Here is a 16885-nt window from a genome sequence, read left to right on the forward strand (position 1 = left end):
GCTGCAGCACATGTGAACCAGTGGAGCTGTCCCTCACTCCTGCAGTCCCCGCTCCAGGCAACGTGCTGGACCTCAGTTCCGATGAGAACGACGGTAGTGAGTTTTCACTCATTTTGTTCAGCTTTTCCAAGGAATGTTTTTATGGGGGAGTCATCATCGATCCAAGCACACTCGAGGCCGCTGGACGGTGGGCAGCGCACGCTGGGCAGTGGGCGAGCCGATGGCCTCAGACGCCTCCGGCGCCCTGGAGCACCCAGGCTCGCGCCACCGAGCAGCAGCAACACACAGTCTGCTCGAGCGGTGCACCCGGGCGTGCCACGGGTGGCCTGCGGAGAAGTAGGACCGGGCAGGCCTGCGAAACCCTAAAGACCCCATCAACGGGCTGGGCACAGGAAAGCTTACCGTCCTGAGCGGTCCTCCAGCCTCGGGCGCCCCACCGGACGCACAGATTCCAGGACTCCCAAACGCCTCCGCTCCTCGGGGGAAACCCAGGTGTTCCTTCCTTCCCCGCAGACGGCACGCCTACCAGGGCAACTCCCCCTGAGAAGTGTAGAGACAGATCACATGCACGCTTGAGAAAAGGGCCCAGGGACACTGGTCGAATCCTTCAGTGCCAAAGCGTCCCGCCGGGTCAACTCTCGCATCTGCTTCCCATCTCCTCGCACTAGATCTCTTCATCTCACTGAACACGTGTCCCTCCTGCTAGATCCCTGTGCAGCACGTGGGGGGACTCGGGTCCGTGCGAGCCTGTGCGTCGCTTCCTAGGGTGCACGTGTGGACCTCCACACCTTCACGAGCCCCTCGGTCACTGCGTATGGCTCCCAGGCCTCCCACACCCCTCTGCAGACCTACTGCTCACGAACAGGCCTTCTCTCCAATGGACGTCACCTCTGACCCCTCCCTCACCGTCGCTCAGACAGTCCAGATGCTCCTTCTCTAACAGCCTCACGTGTGGTAAAAGCACACACCAACTGCCTGTGCACGCTCCTCCTCACCTGGGCTCCCAAGTCCACGGGGAGATACTGTCTCCGAGAGCCCCCCGGGGCAAAGCCCACTTGGCTGACAACCAACCACCCACAGCTGCACAAACCACCGCTACAACAGCCCGTGTGCACGTCTCTCGGGGACACGGCCTCAAGGGCAGAGCCGGACCACCCCTGGGGCTCAGGCTTCTTCACACCACCGGCGTCCTCCGGTCAGCTACCTCCGCGGGCCCTCGCTCAGCCGACAGAAAGACCAAACGGACTGGGTCGTCTTCAAGGACGACCCACGTCCCTCACCCTGCAGCACTCAGGGCACACTCGCACCCGTAGGCCTTCTCAGCCCTTGCCCCTGTGCAAAGTGGTGGTCAGTCACACAGCACAGCTGACCCAATCCTCACCCCCATGCCAGCAACCCAACACTCCCGAGACACGACCTCAACGACAACGTGCACGTCTTCTACCTCAGCTGGAGGACGACAGGGGCCCATCGTCTCAACCTTCCCTGAGCCCACCCCACGAAATCCAACCTTTCTTCCCCAAAGTGCCACACTACCAACGACAGCGGGCTAGGAGAGCGACAGCGGCATAACCACCCAAACTCAAAGGGGACCCCAACAGGTCACACCTGAAGCACTAGGACATGCCCACGCATCCACGGACCGGAGAAGCTCTCTCCGGGACGCCTTCCATGACACTGCACTGGAGGTGCCTGCGCTGTGCCAACCGCTCTCCGAGGATGAACATGGCTGTGGGCGGGCCCAGTGAGAGACACCCGTGCCAGTGGATCGCAACTGCCACCCTCCATGCATGGACCCTGGGAGGGGCGACTGTGGACCCACAGGCACAGGGGCCAAGGCCAGGTGGAGCCCGAGAGTCTGGCCCGCAAAGGCACTTCACGGGCCCTCGGCGAGGCACGGCTACGACCGCCCACCATGGAGCGCCCTGCTCCGCGAGGAAGAATCCTGGGCATGACAAGGTCCTGTGCGGGAGCACCGTGCTCCCCCACGTTGAAACCTCTCCACGCAGTCCCCTCTCGGACACCTATCGCTGCCCGGACAACTCCGAGGACAGAGAAGCCAGGACGGAAGCTGCACAGAGGAGACGATCCACGACACGCACGCGTGTGCATGCACGCGCTGACCCTACCCTTGGCTTTCCCTTCCCGCCGAGGCCGTCGGCCACCTGCATATCTGGACCTCAGGGCAGGGGGCACGGGAGGAGGTGGTGGAAATCCTCATGGCCCCATTCTGGGTGCAGGGGACACGGAGAGCGGCCGCCAGCCGCGTCCCCCAACCTCTATTCCTTCGACCCCATCACCACTGCCACTCACCTCTCCTCACCAATCACAAAAGCAACTCCCACGGGTGCCTGAGGCCCCGGCCTCGGGTCCTCATCAGCGAAAGCAGGGCCGTCTCCTGCCCTCAGACACAGGCCGCGAGGGGCCCCGTTGTAAGGTCCACCGGGGCAAAACACGCCCGCCCTATCGGCTCACCAAGCCTAGGCCTCCTGCACACTCCCCACTGCTACCGCACGCAGGCCTCCATTCAGGACCACCGCCTCACCGGACAGGGGCCATTCAGCCAGGGACCGACTCTCCTCCCGTGCCCTCACACATCCAACTGGGGGAATGTCCCTCTCGCCCACAAGATGGGAGACCCTGCGCTGCTGAAGGCCCGGCAGCTGCAGCACATGTGAACCAGTGGAGCTGTCCCTCACTCCTGCAGTCCCCGCTCCAGGCAACGTGCTGGACCTCAGTTCCGATGAGAACGACGGTAGTGAGTTTTCACTCATTTTGTTCAGCTTTTCCAAGGAATGTTTTTATGGGGGAGTCATCATCGATCCAAGCACACTCGAGGCCGCTGGACGGTGGGCAGCGCACGCTGGGCAGTGGGCGAGCCGATGGCCTCAGACGCCTCCGGCGCCCTGGAGCACCCAGGCTCGCGCCACCGAGCAGCAGCAACACACAGTCTGCTCGAGCGGTGCACCCGGGCGTGCCACGGGTGGCCTGCGGAGAAGTAGGACCGGGCAGGCCTGCGAAACCCTAAAGACCCCATCAACGGGCTGGGCACAGGAAAGCTTACCGTCCTGAGCGGTCCTCCAGCCTCGGGCGCCCCACCGGACGCACAGATTCCAGGACTCCCAAACGCCTCCGCTCCTCGGGGGAAACCCAGGTGTTCCTTCCTTCCCCGCAGACGGCACGCCTACCAGGGCAACTCCCCCTGAGAAGTGTAGAGACAGATCACATGCACGCTTGAGAAAAGGGCCCAGGGACACTGGTCGAATCCTTCAGTGCCAAAGCGTCCCGCCGGGTCAACTCTCGCATCTGCTTCCCATCTCCTCGCACTAGATCTCTTCATCTCACTGAACACGTGTCCCTCCTGCTAGATCCCTGTGCAGCACGTGGGGGGACTCGGGTCCGTGCGAGCCTGTGCGTCGCTTCCTAGGGTGCACGTGTGGACCTCCACACCTTCACGAGCCCCTCGGTCACTGCGTATGGCTCCCAGGCCTCCCACACCCCTCTGCAGACCTACTGCTCACGAACAGGCCTTCTCTCCAATGGACGTCACCTCTGACCCCTCCCTCACCGTCGCTCAGACAGTCCAGATGCTCCTTCTCTAACAGCCTCACGTGTGGTAAAAGCACACACCAACTGCCTGTGCACGCTCCTCCTCACCTGGGCTCCCAAGTCCACGGGGAGATACTGTCTCCGAGAGCCCCCCGGGGCAAAGCCCACTTGGCTGACAACCAACCACCCACAGCTGCACAAACCACCGCTACAACAGCCCGTGTGCACGTCTCTCGGGGACACGGCCTCAAGGGCAGAGCCGGACCACCCCTGGGGCTCAGGCTTCTTCACACCACCGGCGTCCTCCGGTCAGCTACCTCCGCGGGCCCTCGCTCAGCCGACAGAAAGACCAAACGGACTGGGTCGTCTTCAAGGACGACCCACGTCCCTCACCCTGCAGCACTCAGGGCACACTCGCACCCGTAGGCCTTCTCAGCCCTTGCCCCTGTGCAAAGTGGTGGTCAGTCACACAGCACAGCTGACCCAATCCTCACCCCCATGCCAGCAACCCAACACTCCCGAGACACGACCTCAACGACAACGTGCACGTCTTCTACCTCAGCTGGAGGACGACAGGGGCCCATCGTCTCAACCTTCCCTGAGCCCACCCCACGAAATCCAACCTTTCTTCCCCAAAGTGCCACACTACCAACGACAGCGGGCTAGGAGAGCGACAGCGGCATAACCACCCAAACTCAAAGGGGACCCCAACAGGTCACACCTGAAGCACTAGGACATGCCCACGCATCCACGGACCGGAGAAGCTCTCTCCGGGACGCCTTCCATGACACTGCACTGGAGGTGCCTGCGCTGTGCCAACCGCTCTCCGAGGATGAACATGGCCGTGGGCGGGCCCAGTGAGAGACACCCGTGCCAGTGGATCGCAACTGCCACCCTCCATGCATGGACCCTGGGAGGGGCGACTGTGGACCCACAGGCACAGGGGCCAAGGCCAGGTGGAGCCCGAGAGTCTGGCCCGCAAAGGCACTTCACGGGCCCTCGGCGAGGCACGGCTACGACCGCCCACCATGGAGCGCCCTGCTCCGCGAGGAAGAATCCTGGGCATGACAAGGTCCTGTGCGGGATCACCGTGCTCCCCCACGTTGAAACCTCTCCACGCAGTCCCCTCTCGGACACCTATCGCTGCCCGGACAACTCCGAGGACAGAGAAGCCAGGACGGAAGCTGCACAGAGGAGACGATCCACGACACGCACGCGTGTGCATGCACGCGCTGACCCTACCCTTGGCTTTCCCTTCCCGCCGAGGCCGTCGGCCACCTGCATATCTGGACCTCAGGGCAGGGGGCACGGGAGGAGGTGGTGGAAATCCTCATGGCCCCATTCTGGGTGCAGGGGACACGGAGAGCGGCCGCCAGCCGCGTCCCCCAACCTCTATTCCTTCGACCCCATCACCACTGCCACTCACCTCTCCTCACCAATCACAAAAGCAACTCCCACGGGTGCCTGAGGCCCCGGCCTCGGGTCCTCATCAGCGAAAGCAGGGCCGTCTCCTGCCCTCAGACACAGGCCGCGAGGGGCCCCGTCGTAAGGTCCACCGGGGCAAAACACGCCCGCCCTATCGGCTCACCAAGCCTAGGCCTCCTGCACACTCCCCACTGCTACCGCACGCAGGCCTCCATTCAGGACCACCGCCTCACCGGACAGGGGCCATTCAGCCAGGGACCGACTCTCCTCCCGTGCCCTCACACATCCAACTGGGGGAATGTCCCTCTCGCCCACAAGATGGGAGACCCTGCGCTGCTGAAGGCCCGGCAGCTGCAGCACATGTGAACCAGTGGAGCTGTCCCTCACTCCTGCAGTCCCCGCTCCAGGCAACGTGCTGGACCTCAGTTCCGATGAGAACGACGGTAGTGAGTTTTCACTCATTTTGTTCAGCTTTTCCAAGGAATGTTTTTATGGGGGAGTCATCATCGATCCAAGCACACTCGAGGCCGCTGGACGGTGGGCAGCGCACGCTGGGCAGTGGGCGAGCCGATGGCCTCAGACGCCTCCGGCGCCCTGGAGCACCCAGGCTCGCGCCACCGAGCAGCAGCAACACACAGTCTGCTCGAGCGGTGCACCCGGGCGTGCCACGGGTGGCCTGCGGAGAAGTAGGACCGGGCAGGCCTGCGAAACCCTAAAGACCCCATCAACGGGCTGGGCACAGGAAAGCTTACCGTCCTGAGCGGTCCTCCAGCCTCGGGCGCCCCACCGGACGCACAGATTCCAGGACTCCCAAACGCCTCCGCTCCTCGGGGGAAACCCAGGTGTTCCTTCCTTCCCCGCAGACGGCACGCCTACCAGGGCAACTCCCCCTGAGAAGTGTAGAGACAGATCACATGCACGCTTGAGAAAAGGGCCCAGGGACACTGGTCGAATCCTTCAGTGCCAAAGCGTCCCGCCGGGTCAACTCTCGCATCTGCTTCCCATCTCCTCGCACTAGATCTCTTCATCTCACTGAACACGTGTCCCTCCTGCTAGATCCCTGTGCAGCACGTGGGGGGACTCGGGTCCGTGCGAGCCTGTGCGTCGCTTCCTAGGGTGCACGTGTGGACCTCCACACCTTCACGAGCCCCTCGGTCACTGCGTATGGCTCCCAGGCCTCCCACACCCCTCTGCAGACCTACTGCTCACGAACAGGCCTTCTCTCCAATGGACGTCACCTCTGACCCCTCCCTCACCGTCGCTCAGACAGTCCAGATGCTCCTTCTCTAACAGCCTCACGTGTGGTAAAAGCACACACCAACTGCCTGTGCACGCTCCTCCTCACCTGGGCTCCCAAGTCCACGGGGAGATACTGTCTCCGAGAGCCCCCCGGGGCAAAGCCCACTTGGCTGACAACCAACCACCCACAGCTGCACAAACCACCGCTACAACAGCCCGTGTGCACGTCTCTCGGGGACACGGCCTCAAGGGCAGAGCCGGACCACCCCTGGGGCTCAGGCTTCTTCACACCACCGGCGTCCTCCGGTCAGCTACCTCCGCGGGCCCTCGCTCAGCCGACAGAAAGACCAAACGGACTGGGTCGTCTTCAAGGACGACCCACGTCCCTCACCCTGCAGCACTCAGGGCACACTCGCACCCGTAGGCCTTCTCAGCACTTGCCCCTGTGCAAAGTGGTGGTCAGTCACACAGCACAGCTGACCCAATCCTCACCCCCATGCCAGCAACCCAACACTCCCGAGACACGACCTCAACGACAACGTGCACGTCTTCTACCTCAGCTGGAGGACGACAGGGGCCCATCGTCTCAACCTTCCCTGAGCCCACCCCACGAAATCCAACCTTTCTTCCCCAAAGTGCCACACTACCAACGACAGCGGGCTAGGAGAGCGACAGCGGCATAACCACCCAAACTCAAAGGGGACCCCAACAGGTCACACCTGAAGCACTAGGACATGCCCACGCATCCACGGACCGGAGAAGCTCTCTCCGGGACGCCTTCCATGACACTGCACTGGAGGTGCCTGCGCTGTGCCAACCGCTCTCCGAGGATGAACATGGCCGTGGGCGGGCCCAGTGAGAGACACCCGTGCCAGTGGATCGCAACTGCCACCCTCCATGCATGGACCCTGGGAGGGGCGACTGTGGACCCACAGGCACAGGGGCCAAGGCCAGGTGGAGCCCGAGAATCTGGCCCGCAAAGGCACTTCACGGGCCCTCGGCGAGGCACGGCTACGACCGCCCACCATGGAGCGCCCTGCTCCGCGAGGAAGAATCCTGGGCATGACAAGGTCCTGTGCGGGAGCACCGTGCTCCCCCACGTTGAAACCTCTCCACGCAGTCCCCTCTCGGACACCTATCGCTGCCCGGACAACTCCGAGGACAGAGAAGCCAGGACGGAAGCTGCACAGAGGAGACGATCCACGACACGCACGCGTGTGCATGCACGCGCTGACCCTACCCTTGGCTTTCCCTTCCCGCCGAGGCCGTCGGCCACCTGCATATCTGGACCTCAGGGCAGGGGGCACGGGAGGAGGTGGTGGAAATCCTCATGGCCCCATTCTGGGTGCAGGGGACACGGAGAGCGGCCGCCAGCCGCGTCCCCCAACCTCTATTCCTTCGACCCCATCACCACTGCCACTCACCTCTCCTCACCAATCACAAAAGCAACTCCCACGGGTGCCTGAGGCCCCGGCCTCGGGTCCTCATCAGCGAAAGCAGGGCCGTCTCCTGCCCTCAGACACAGGCCGCGAGGGGCCCCGTTGTAAGGTCCACCGGGGCAAAACACGCCCGCCCTATCGGCTCACCAAGCCTAGGCCTCCTGCACACTCCCCACTGCTACCGCACGCAGGCCTCCATTCAGGACCACCGCCTCACCGGACAGGGGCCATTCAGCCAGGGACCGACTCTCCTCCCGTGCCCTCACACATCCAACTGGGGGAATGTCCCTCTCGCCCACAAGATGGGAGACCCTGCGCTGCTGAAGGCCCGGCAGCTGCAGCACATGTGAACCAGTGGAGCTGTCCCTCACTCCTGCAGTCCCCGCTCCAGGCAACGTGCTGGACCTCAGTTCCAATGAGAACGACGGTAGTGAGTTTTCACTCATTTTGTTCAGCTTTTCCAAGGAATGTTTTTATGGGGGAGTCATCATCGATCCAAGCACACTCGAGGCCGCTGGACGGTGGGCAGCGCACGCTGGGCAGTGGGCGAGCCGATGGCCTCAGACGCCTCCGGCGCCCTGGAGCACCCAGGCTCGCGCCACCGAGCAGCAGCAACACACAGTCTGCTCGAGCGGTGCACCCGGGCGTGCCACGGGTGGCCTGCGGAGAAGTAGGACCGGGCAGGCCTGCGAAACCCTAAAGACCCCATCAACGGGCTGGGCACAGGAAAGCTTACCGTCCTGAGCGGTCCTCCAGCCTCGGGCGCCCCACCGGACGCACAGATTCCAGGACTCCCAAACGCCTCCGCTCCTCGGGGGAAACCCAGGTGTTCCTTCCTTCCCCGCAGACGGCACGCCTACCAGGGCAACTCCCCCTGAGAAGTGTAGAGACAGATCACATGCACGCTTGAGAAAAGGGCCCAGGGACACTGGTCGAATCCTTCAGTGCCAAAGCGTCCCGCCGGGTCAACTCTCGCATCTGCTTCCCATCTCCTCGCACTAGATCTCTTCATCTCACTGAACACGTGTCCCTCCTGCTAGATCCCTGTGCAGCACGTGGGGGGACTCGGGTCCGTGCGAGCCTGTGCGTCGCTTCCTAGGGTGCACGTGTGGACCTCCACACCTTCACGAGCCCCTCGGTCACTGCGTATGGCTCCCAGGCCTCCCACACCCCTCTGCAGACCTACTGCTCACGAACAGGCCTTCTCTCCAATGGACGTCACCTCTGACCCCTCCCTCACCGTCGCTCAGACAGTCCAGATGCTCCTTCTCTAACAGCCTCACGTGTGGTAAAAGCACACACCAACTGCCTGTGCACGCTCCTCCTCACCTGGGCTCCCAAGTCCACGGGGAGATACTGTCTCCGAGAGCCCCCCGGGGCAAAGCCCACTTGGCTGACAACCAACCACCCACAGCTGCACAAACCACCGCTACAACAGCCCGTGTGCACGTCTCTCGGGGACACGGCCTCAAGGGCAGAGCCGGACCACCCCTGGGGCTCAGGCTTCTTCACACCACCGGCGTCCTCCGGTCAGCTACCTCCGCGGGCCCTCGCTCAGCCGACAGAAAGACCAAACGGACTGGGTCGTCTTCAAGGACGACCCACGTCCCTCACCCTGCAGCACTCAGGGCACACTCGCACCCGTAGGCCTTCTCAGCCCTTGCCCCTGTGCAAAGTGGTGGTCAGTCACACAGCACAGCTGACCCAATCCTCACCCCCATGCCAGCAACCCAACACTCCCGAGACACGACCTCAACGACAACGTGCACGTCTTCTACCTCAGCTGGAGGACGACAGGGGCCCATCGTCTCAACCTTCCCTGAGCCCACCCCACGAAATCCAACCTTTCATCCCCAAAGTGCCACACTACCAACGACAGCGGGCTAGGAGAGCGACAGCGGCATAACCACCCAAACTCAAAGGGGACCCCAACAGGTCACACCTGAAGCACTAGGACATGCCCACGCATCCACGGACCGGAGAAGCTCTCTCCGGGACGCCTTCCATGACACTGCACTGGAGGTGCCTGCGCTGTGCCAACCGCTCTCCGAGGATGAACATGGCCGTGGGCGGACCCAGTGAGAGACACCCGTGCCAGTGGATCGCAACTGCCACCCTCCATGCATGGACCCTGGGAGGGGCGACTGTGGACCCACAGGCACAGGGGCCAAGGCCAGGTGGAGCCCGAGAGTCTGGCCCGCAAAGGCACTTCACGGGCCCTCGGCGAGGCACGGCTACGACCGCCCACCATGGAGCGCCCTGCTCCGCGAGGAAGAATCCTGGGCATGACAAGGTCCTGTGCGGGAGCACCGTGCTCCCCCACGTTGAAACCTCTCCACGCAGTCCCCTCTCGGACACCTATCGCTGCCCGGACAACTCCGAGGACAGAGAAGCCAGGACGGAAGCTGCACAGAGGAGACGATCCACGACACGACGCGTGTGCATGCACGCGCTGACCCTACCCTTGGCTTTCCCTTCCCGCCGAGGCCGTCGGCCACCTGCATATCTGGACCTCAGGGCAGGGGGCACGGGAGGAGGTGGTGGAAATCCTCATGGCCCCATTCTGGGTGCAGGGGACACGGAGAGCGGCCGCCAGCCGCGTCCCCCAACCTCTATTCCTTCGACCCGATCACCACTGCCACTCACCTCTCCTCACCAATCACAAAAGCAACTCCCATGGGTGCCTGAGGCCCCGGCCTCGGGTCCTCATCAGCGAAAGCAGGGCCGTCTCCTGCCCTCAGACACAGGCCGCGAGGCGCCCCGTCGTAAGGTCCACCGGGGCAAAACACGCCCGCCCTATCGGCTCACCAAGCCTAGGCCTCCTGCACACTCCCCACTGCTACCGCACGCACGCCTCCATTCAGGACCACCGCCTCACCGGACAGGGGCCATTCAGCCAGGGACCGACTCTCCTCCCGTGCCCTCACACATCCAACTGGGGGAATGTCCCTCTCGCCCACAAGATGGGAGACCCTGCGCTGCTGAAGGCCCGGCAGCTGCAGCACATGTGAACCAGTGGAGCTGTCCCTCACTCCTGCAGTCCCCGCTCCAGGCAACGTGCTGGACCTCAGTTCCGATGAGAACGACGGTAGTGAGTTTTCACTCATTTTGTTCAGCTTTTCCAAGGAATGTTTTTATGGGGGAGTCATCATCGATCCAAGCACACTCGAGGCCGCTGGACGGTGGGCAGCGCACGCTGGGCAGTGGGCGAGCCGATGGCCTCAGACGCCTCCGGCGCCCTGGAGCACCCAGGCTCGCGCCACCGAGCAGCAGCAACACACAGTCTGCTCGAGCGGTGCACCCGGGCGTGCCACGGGTGGCCTGCGGAGAAGTAGGACCGGGCAGGCCTGCGAAACCCTAAAGACCCCATCAACGGGCTGGGCACAGGAAAGCTTACCGTCCTGAGCGGTCCTCCAGCCTCGGGCGCCCCACCGGACGCACAGATTCCAGGACTCCCAAACGCCTCCGCTCCTCGGGGGAAACCCAGGTGTTCCTTCCTTCCCCGCAGACGGCACGCCTACCAGGGCAACACCCCCTGAGAAGTGTAGAGACAGATCACATGCACGCTTGAGAAAAGGGCCCAGGGACACTGGTCGAATCCTTCAGTGCCAAAGCGTCCCGCCGGGTCAACTCTCGCATCTGCTTCCCATCTCCTCGCACTAGATCTCTTCATCTCACTGAACACGTGTCCCTCCTGCTAGATCCCTGTGCAGCACGTGGGGGGACTCGGGTCCGTGCGAGCCTGTGCGTCGCTTCCTAGGGTGCACGTGTGGACCTCCACACCTTCACGAGCCCCTCGGTCACTGCGTATGGCTCCCAGGCCTCCCACACCCCTCTGCAGACCTACTGCTCACGAACAGGCCTTCTCTCCAATGGACGTCACCTCTGACCCCTCCCTCACCGTCGCTCAGACAGTCCAGATGCTCCTTCTCTAACAGCCTCACGTGTGGTAAAAGCACACACCAACTGCCTGTGCACGCTCCTCCTCACCTGGGCTCCCAAGTCCACGGGGAGATACTGTCTCCGAGAGCCCCCCGGGGCAAAGCCCACTTGGCTGACAACCAACCACCCACAGCTGCACAAACCACCGCTACAACAGCCCGTGTGCACGTCTCTCGGGGACACGGCCTCAAGGGCAGAGCCGGACCACCCCTGGGGCTCAGGCTTCTTCACACCACCGGCGTCCTCCGGTCAGCTACCTCCGCGGGCCCTCGCTCAGCCGACAGAAAGACCAAACGGACTGGGTCGTCTTCAAGGACGACCCACGTCCCTCACCCTGCAGCACTCAGGGCACACTCGCACCCGTAGGCCTTCTCAGCCCTTGCCCCTGTGCAAAGTGGTGGTCAGTCACACAGCACAGCTGACCCAATCCTCACCCCCATGCCAGCAACCCAACACTCCCGAGACACGACCTCAACGACAACGTGCACGTCTTCTACCTCAGCTGGAGGACGACAGGGGCCCATCGTCTCAAACTTCCCTGAGCCCACCCCACGAAATCCAACCTTTCATCCCCAAAGTGCCACACTACCAACGACAGCGGGCTAGGAGAGCGACAGCGGCATAACCACCCAAACTCAAAGGGGACCCCAACAGGTCACACCTGAAGCACTAGGACATGCCCACGCATCCACGGACCGGAGAAGCTCTCTCCGGGACGCCTTCCATGACACTGCACTGGAGGTGCCTGCGCTGTGCCAACCGCTCTCCGAGGATGAACATGGCCGTGGGCGGGCCCAGTGAGAGACACCCGTGCCAGTGGATCGCAACTGCCACCCTCCATGCATGGACCCTGGGAGGGGCGACTGTGGACCCACAGGCACAGGGGCCAAGGCCAGGTGGAGCCCGAGAGTCTGGCCCGCAAAGGCACTTCACGGGCCCTCGGCGAGGCACGGCTACGACCGCCCACCATGGAGCGCCCTGCTCCGCGAGGAAGAATCCTGGGCATGACAAGGTCCTGTGCGGGAGCACCGTGCTCCCCCACGTTGAAACCTCTCCACGCAGTCCCCTCTCGGACACCTATCGCTGCCCGGACAACTCCGAGGACAGAGAAGCCAGGACGGAAGCTGCACAGAGGAGACGATCCACGACACGCACGCGTGTGCATGCACGCGCTGACCCTACCCTTGGCTTTCCCTTCCCGCCGAGGCCGTCGGCCACCTGCATATCTGGACCTCAGGGCAGGGGGCACGGGAGGAGGTGGTGGAAATCCTCATGGCCCCATTCTGGGTGCAGGGGACACGGAGAGCGGCCGCCAGCCGCGTCCCCCAACCTCTATTCCTTCGACCCCATCACCACTGCCACTCACCTCTCCTCACCAATCACAAAAGCAACTCCCACGGGTGCCTGAGGCCCCGGCCTCGGGTCCTCATCAGCGAAAGCAGGGCCGTCTCCTGCCCTCAGACACAGGCCGCGAGGGGCCCCGTCGTAAGGTCCACCGGGGCAAAACACGCCCGCCCTATCGGCTCACCAAGCCTAGGCCTCCTGCACACTCCCCACTGCTACCGCACGCACGCCTCCATTCAGGACCACCGCCTCACCGGACAGGGGCCATTCAGCCAGGGACCGACTCTCCTCCCGTGCCCTCACACATCCAACTGGGGGAATGTCCCTCTCGCCCACAAGATGGGAGACCCTGCGCTGCTGAAGGCCCGGCAGCTGCAGCACATGTGAACCAGTGGAGCTGTCCCTCACTCCTGCAGTCCCCGCTCCAGGCAACGTGCTGGACCTCAGTTCCGATGAGAACGACGGTAGTGAGTTTTCACTCATTTTGTTCAGCTTTTCCAAGGAATGTTTTTATGGGGGAGTCATCATCGATCCAAGCACACTCGAGGCCGCTGGACGGTGGGCAGCGCACGCTGGGCAGTGGGCGAGCCGATGGCCTCAGACGCCTCCGGCGCCCTGGAGCACCCAGGCTCGCGCCACCGAGCAGCAGCAACACACAGTCTGCTCGAGCGGTGCACCCGGGCGTGCCACGGGTGGCCTGCGGAGAAGTAGGACCGGGCAGGCCTGCGAAACCCTAAAGACCCCATCAACGGGCTGGGCACAGGAAAGCTTACCGTCCTGAGCGGTCCTCCAGCCTCGGGCGCCCCACCGGACGCACAGATTCCAGGACTCCCAAACGCCTCCGCTCCTCGGGGGAAACCCAGGTGTTCCTTCCTTCCCCGCAGACGGCACGCCTACCAGGGCAACTCCCCCTGAGAAGTGTAGAGACAGATCACATGCACGCTTGAGAAAAGGGCCCAGGGACACTGGTCGAATCCTTCAGTGCCAAAGCGTCCCGCCGGGTCAACTCTCGCATCTGCTTCCCATCTCCTCGCACTAGATCTCTTCATCTCACTGAACACGTGTCCCTCCTGCTAGATCCCTGTGCAGCACGTGGGGGGACTCGGGTCCGTGCGAGCCTGTGCGTCGCTTCCTAGGGTGCACGTGTGGACCTCCACACCTTCACGAGCCCCTCGGTCACTGCGTATGGCTCCCAGGCCTCCCACACCCCTCTGCAGACCTACTGCTCACGAACAGGCCTTCTCTCCAATGGACGTCACCTCTGACCCCTCCCTCACCGTCGCTCAGACAGTCCAGATGCTCCTTCTCTAACAGCCTCACGTGTGGTAAAAGCACACACCAACTGCCTGTGCACGCTCCTCCTCACCTGGGCTCCCAAGTCCACGGGGAGATACTGTCTCCGAGAGCCCCCCGGGGCAAAGCCCACTTGGCTGACAACCAACCACCCACAGCTGCACAAACCACCGCTACAACAGCCCGTGTGCACGTCTCTCGGGGACACGGCCTCAAGGGCAGAGCCGGACCACCCCTGGGGCTCAGGCTTCTTCACACCACCGGCGTCCTCCGGTCAGCTACCTCCGCGGGCCCTCGCTCAGCCGACAGAAAGACCAAACGGACTGGGTCGTCTTCAAGGACGACCCACGTCCCTCACCCTGCAGCACTCAGGGCACACTCGCACCCGTAGGCCTTCTCAGCCCTTGCCCCTGTGCAAAGTGGTGGTCAGTCACACAGCACAGCTGACCCAATCCTCACCCCCATGCCAGCAACCCAACACTCCCGAGACACGACCTCAACGACAACGTGCACGTCTTCTACCTCAGCTGGAGGACGACAGGGGCCCATCGTCTCAACCTTCCCTGAGCCCACCCCACGAAATCCAACCTTTCTTCCCCAAAGTGCCACACTACCAACGACAGCGGGCTAGGAGAGCGACAGCGGCATAACCACCCAAACTCAAAGGGGACCCCAACAGGTCACACCTGAAGCACTAGGACATGCCCACGCATCCACGGACCGGAGAAGCTCTCTCCGGGACGCCTTCCATGACACTGCACTGGAGGTGCCTGCGCTGTGCCAACCGCTCTCCGAGGATGAACATGGCCGTGGGCGGGCCCAGTGAGAGACACCCGTGCCAGTGGATCGCAACTGCCACCCTCCATGCATGGACCCTGGGAGGGGCGACTGTGGACCCACAGGCACAGGGGCCAAGGCCAGGTGGAGCCCGAGAGTCTGGCCCGCAAAGGCACTTCACGGGCCCTCGGCGAGGCACGGCTACGACCGCCCACCATGGAGCGCCCTGCTCCGCGAGGAAGAATCCTGGGCATGACAAGGTCCTGTGCGGGAGCACCGTGCTCCCCCACGTTGAAACCTCTCCACGCAGTCCCCTCTCGGACACCTATCGCTGCCCGGACAACTCCGAGGACAGAGAAGCCAGGACGGAAGCTGCACAGAGGAGACGATCCACGACACGCACGCGTGTGCATGCACGCGCTGACCCTACCCTTGGCTTTCCCTTCCCGCCGAGGCCGTCGGCCACCTGCATATCTGGACCTCAGGGCAGGGGGCACGGGAGGAGGTGGTGGAAATCCTCATGGCCCCATTCTGGGTGCAGGGGACACGGAGAGCGGCCGCCAGCCGCGTCCCCCAACCTCTATTCCTTCGACCCCATCACCACTGCCACTCACCTCTCCTCACCAATCACAAAAGCAACTCCCACGGGTGCCTGAGGCCCCGGCCTCGGGTCCTCATCAGCGAAAGCAGGGCCGTCTCCTGCCCTCAGACACAGGCCGCGAGGGGCCCCGTTGTAAGGTCCACCGGGGCAAAACACGCCCGCCCTATCGGCTCACCAAGCCTAGGCCTCCTGCACACTCCCCACTGCTACCGCACGCAGGCCTCCATTCAGGACCACCGCCTCACCGGACAGGGGCCATTCAGCCAGGGACCGACTCTCCTCCCGTGCCCTCACACATCCAACTGGGGGAATGTCCCTCTCGCCCACAAGATGGGAGACCCTGCGCTGCTGAAGGCCCGGCAGCTGCAGCACATGTGAACCAGTGGAGCTGTCCCTCACTCCTGCAGTCCCCGCTCCAGGCAACGTGCTGGACCTCAGTTCCGATGAGAACGACGGTAGTGAGTTTTCACTCATTTTGTTCAGCTTTTCCAAGGAATGTTTTTATGGGGGAGTCATCATCGATCCAAGCACACTCGAGGCCGCTGGACGGTGGGCAGCGCACGCTGGGCAGTGGGCGAGCCGATGGCCTCAGACGCCTCCGGCGCCCTGGAGCACCCAGGCTCGCGCCACCGAGCAGCAGCAACACACAGTCTGCTCGAGCGGTGCACCCGGGCGTGCCACGGGTGGCCTGCGGAGAAGTAGGACCGGGCAGGCCTGCGAAACCCTAAAGACCCCATCAACGGGCTGGGCACAGGAAAGCTTACCGTCCTGAGCGGTCCTCCAGCCTCGGGCGCCCCACCGGACGCACAGATTCCAGGACTCCCAAACGCCTCCGCTCCTCGGGGGAAACCCAGGTGTTCCTTCCTTCCCCGCAGACGGCACGCCTACCAGGGCAACTCCCCCTGAGAAGTGTAGAGACAGATCACATGCACGCTTGAGAAAAGGGCCCAGGGACACTGGTCGAATCCTTCAGTGCCAAAGCGTCCCGCCGGGTCAACTCTCGCATCTGCTTCCCATCTCCTCGCACTAGATCTCTTCATCTCACTGAACACGTGTCCCTCCTGCTAGATCCCTGTGCAGCACGTGGGGGGACTCGGGTCCGTGCGAGCCTGTGCGTCGCTTCCTAGGGTGCACGTGTGGACCTCCACACCTTCACGAGCCCCTCGGTCACTGCGTATGGCTCCCAGGCCTCCCACACCCCTCTGCAGACCTACTGCTCACGAACAGGCCTTCTCTCCAATGGACGTCACCTCTGACCCCTCCCTCACCGTCGCTC

At 63.4% G+C, this 16885-nt stretch overlaps 7 non-coding genes across 7 annotated transcripts; all 7 read right to left on the reverse strand.

Moving 5' to 3' along the window:
• Window positions 1–67: 67 nt before the first annotated feature.
• LOC134374250 (small nucleolar RNA SNORD116) lies at window positions 68–163 on the reverse strand. Its single transcript, XR_010023118.1, has one exon. It is a non-coding gene; the product is annotated as a small nucleolar RNA SNORD116 (small nucleolar RNA).
• A 2566-nt stretch (window positions 164–2729) lies between these two features.
• On the reverse strand, window positions 2730–2825 carry LOC134374251 (small nucleolar RNA SNORD116). Its single transcript, XR_010023119.1, has one exon. It is a non-coding gene; the product is annotated as a small nucleolar RNA SNORD116 (small nucleolar RNA).
• Window positions 2826–5391: 2566 nt separating this feature from the next.
• Window positions 5392–5487, reverse strand: LOC134374252 (small nucleolar RNA SNORD116). The gene has a single exon (XR_010023120.1). It is a non-coding gene; the product is annotated as a small nucleolar RNA SNORD116 (small nucleolar RNA).
• A 2566-nt stretch (window positions 5488–8053) lies between these two features.
• Window positions 8054–8149, reverse strand: LOC134374314 (small nucleolar RNA SNORD116). The gene has a single exon (XR_010023180.1). It is a non-coding gene; the product is annotated as a small nucleolar RNA SNORD116 (small nucleolar RNA).
• A 2565-nt stretch (window positions 8150–10714) lies between these two features.
• On the reverse strand, window positions 10715–10810 carry LOC134374253 (small nucleolar RNA SNORD116). The gene has a single exon (XR_010023121.1). It is a non-coding gene; the product is annotated as a small nucleolar RNA SNORD116 (small nucleolar RNA).
• Window positions 10811–13376: 2566 nt separating this feature from the next.
• On the reverse strand, window positions 13377–13472 carry LOC134374254 (small nucleolar RNA SNORD116). Its single transcript, XR_010023122.1, has one exon. It is a non-coding gene; the product is annotated as a small nucleolar RNA SNORD116 (small nucleolar RNA).
• A 2566-nt stretch (window positions 13473–16038) lies between these two features.
• Window positions 16039–16134, reverse strand: LOC134374255 (small nucleolar RNA SNORD116). The gene has a single exon (XR_010023123.1). It is a non-coding gene; the product is annotated as a small nucleolar RNA SNORD116 (small nucleolar RNA).
• Between the last annotated feature and the right edge of the window lie 751 nt (window positions 16135–16885).

This window comes from Cynocephalus volans, chromosome 3, assembly GCF_027409185.1.
Source record: "Cynocephalus volans isolate mCynVol1 chromosome 3, mCynVol1.pri, whole genome shotgun sequence".
Classification (NCBI taxonomy): Eukaryota; Metazoa; Chordata; class Mammalia; order Dermoptera; family Cynocephalidae; genus Cynocephalus; species Cynocephalus volans.